This window comes from Silene latifolia, chromosome 8, assembly GCF_048544455.1.
Source record: "Silene latifolia isolate original U9 population chromosome 8, ASM4854445v1, whole genome shotgun sequence".
Lineage (NCBI taxonomy): Eukaryota > Viridiplantae > Streptophyta > Magnoliopsida > Caryophyllales > Caryophyllaceae > Silene > Silene latifolia.
Window position 1 is genome coordinate 70,493,363 of NC_133533.1, and position 3,590 is coordinate 70,496,952.

Below are 3,590 nucleotides of genomic sequence, written 5' to 3' on the forward strand. Positions count from 1 at the left end.
AGGTCAAGTTCGCTAATTAAATTAACTCATCGAGTGTTAATAAGAAGGTGCTAATCACGCACTCTTATACTAGCGAGAAATTAGGTGAGAGAGAGAGATGCATTCAATTAAGTTACAGAATTGTTAATCGGTTTTAAAAGCTATGTCGATGTGCCCTAAATTGTCTAATTAGGTTATTAAACTGATCTAATATCATCTAAACGAGTTATATGCTAACAATCAGAGGTCATATTAACATGTAAATGGTCCAGGGGTAGGTCGAATCACACGAGCGAAGAGAGGGGTCAAAAGCGAAGAACGAAGTCAGAATTCGTTTTATTAATGCCCTACCTTGAACACGAGGATATGTAAATGAGACAGGGGTGTACAACCGACTGATGTAGCGGTTTCTTTCCCATCTCAAGTCAACGCGGGTGTTCATGGTGGTACTTTAACTCATACTCGGACTAAACTAGTTTCGTAGTTAATTATAACAATCGATAAACAAAAACGATAAACAAATAAAAAACAAACTATAAAAAACAAACATAAAAAAACGAAATAAAAGGGAGAAGGAGGAGGATTTGATGCACCCTCAACCTACATGTATCGTTGACACCGTCTTGGGTCATAATCGATGGTAGATTTTATCTCGAGAGGCCGTCGTCGACGAAGAAACAAAGCAAACAACACGTTTTTGGCAAATCTTGACAGCAACTTTCAAACAGCGATTTCTCTCTCGTTTCACGGTGAAAATTCGATTTAAAAGATGTTTTGAAAACTAGAAAGAGAGGAGAACAGAGATCTTAAAGCAACCCCTGCTCGTTTTGAGTTATTGGGCACGAAAAACGAGCACAAAGAGAACTGGACAGACAGGAAAAAGTCACAAAAAACAGAGTGTATAACACTCTGTTTTTCGAGGGAATTCGTGTACTCTCAAGGGCAATTTGGCTCGTAAATCTTTGTCTAATGTGTAGATGGATGTTGTATGGTTAATTAGGAACAAGAAACTCGAATTTTAATGGATGTTTGAAGGAGGGACGAATTGTATTTCGAAGAGGACACACAAACTGTTCCAGTTTGCAAGTCGGTTTTGTGAAGGGGTTTTGAGAGGCAATTAGGGTTTGTTTCTGGAGTTTAAAGCTTGTAAGTGAAGGTTGTATGTATGGAGAACTTAGAGGCATGAATGTATGGTGAAGGGTGGGTATTTATAAGGAGTTAAAGTAGGGTAAAAGGGAGGAGAGGCAGACGGGCTCGGCTGAGCATAGCTGCTGTCCAGCAGCTTTTGGGGGGTTTTCTAGGGTTCGTATGGGGGGTTTTCTTGGTGATTAAGGTAAGGTAATATGGGTAGGATATTAGGGTATGGGTTAGGGTTAATGGGCACGGGTTTTGGTGGTATTTGGAGCGGGTTTTGGGCTCGGGATTGAGCTGCAAAACAGGTAAATAAAATTTCGTGTTTTGCGGGCTGGTTGAGGGTGATTTGGGGCATGGTTTGGGCCGTGGGTATGGGGTTCGAACTGGGGTTGGATGGGTAATGGCTTAGGTTGATTAGTGTACTCGATATTCGTGCCAACTCGTAAAGAAAACGGGCTCAAAAACCGAGCTAAAATCGAGCTCAAAAACGCGTGGTTGAAACGAGTTCTTTTTGATTTTTAAATCGATTTTTCAAATCAAATAACACATTAAAATAAATGATTTTTCAAACCAAATATACTCATAAAATGATTTTTCAAATCAAATATTTATTTTATTTTCAATAAAATAAACTTGGGAAAATAAATTCAAAATAAAATAAGATAAATTGAATTCACCTAAAAAAAACCATAATTTAAATATCATTTAAATTAATAAAATGAACTCACTTAAAAAAACATTAATTTAAATATCATTTAAATTAATAAAATACTTCATCGATGACGCCCATTCTACATCGTAAAACGAGCTCCAAATAATGACAATGACAACTAAAGAATACATGTGTCCTATCATCATCGGGTGTTTGTCGGGTTCTCTATAAATTCCAATATCGACGGATACGGGTATCTACAGAGCCCCCACTTTGACTGAGGCTTGGACAAGGCGAAAGTCAAAGTATACCCCATGTCCCTTTCGACCTGAGGATTCTTCGGGTCGTTTATAGTCCATTAGACTTGCGTATATAAGCTCGCCAGCCATAAGAAGAGATCATACCTGAAACTTCGTTGGGGATTGACTCTTGCTTCTGTTGTGTCAAATTATCGTCATTGGTCGTCGACCCACAAATTTCATATATGGTGGATTGAGCCTTATCCTTAGGCGCCTACGTATCCGTTTCTGACGGAATCAAACCCGCGTCGTAGTTCGGCCACTGCTGACACTTGCCCAAAGTTTATCATCTGCTGGCGTTTGTCCAAAATTCATCATCTGTTGACACTTGCCCAAAGCTTATTATCTGCTGGCAGGTGCCCAAATGGGACGGGACTTTCCGAGGGGGTTGCCGCCGCTTTCATCATTTGCTTTCAGCTAAGGAATTCTTCCATTTCATACTCTTGTATTGAATTGAATTATGAGTGGATGTCGTCCTTTACATCTTGATAATGGTCTCTGAAGCCAACGGCTTCAGAGCCCCCAGTTTGCAATGGCTCTAAAGTCGAAGACTTTAGAGCCCCCAGTTGAAGCATATCCTGCTACATTTGAAACACAAAAACGTACTAGCAATAATCATCACATAAGCACATTTGGATCATCGATCCTAAAATTAGATCATTTGAAAGATTGGGTCATCGACCCGAAAACGGAATTTGAAAATTTTGAATAATTGGGTCATCGACCCGAATTTTGAATTTTGACATCATTTAGTATGTTAGGCCATCGACCCGAGGTTTGAAGCTGAAGTATTGGAATGTTGGGTCGTCGACCTGAAATTTGAGTTTGAAAGACTGGGTCATCGACCCGAAAAGATTCCACTACTTGGATCATCTATCCACAATTCGCAAAAAGTTTTGAATTTTTTTGAAATCGAACCTTAATGGGTGAGCATGAAACACGACTCAGACACTCTGTATGACTTGTAAACAACGTGGGCGTAGCCCGCTACCGTAAAACAAAAAAGAAAATAAAACCGTAAGTGTGCACGGGTTTTAATTCAAATATTGACTTATTGGGGGTAGAAATGTAAATTGGCCATTCTGACGCCAAAAGATGACAAACGGGAATCGCAAGGTCGTCGGACTTGGGACGAAGATTTCGTATGGCATGGGCGTGCTCCCGAGGGCACTTGGGAATCAAGATCACTTGGCATTGACAAGGTGGATTAAACTCACGGAGCAACAACGTTGGCTTCGCCCAGACACTAAACACAGACTGATTTTATGAGAACACTTAGACATCACACATGACTTTTGTTGGGAACATTCTGTCACTCTTCTCCTCGCCTCCTTTCTTTTCAGCGAGTTTCATCATTTCTTGCCACCGCCTTCTTTCTTTTCAGCGGGCTTTTACTATTTTTTCTTCCACGCCTTCTTTCTTTTCAGCGGGTTTTTCATATTTTCTGTTCCCAACACAAACCCACATCTATATGACTCAGCATCTTTGCCTAAACTGTTAGATAAAGCTCATTCTGAGACTCGATA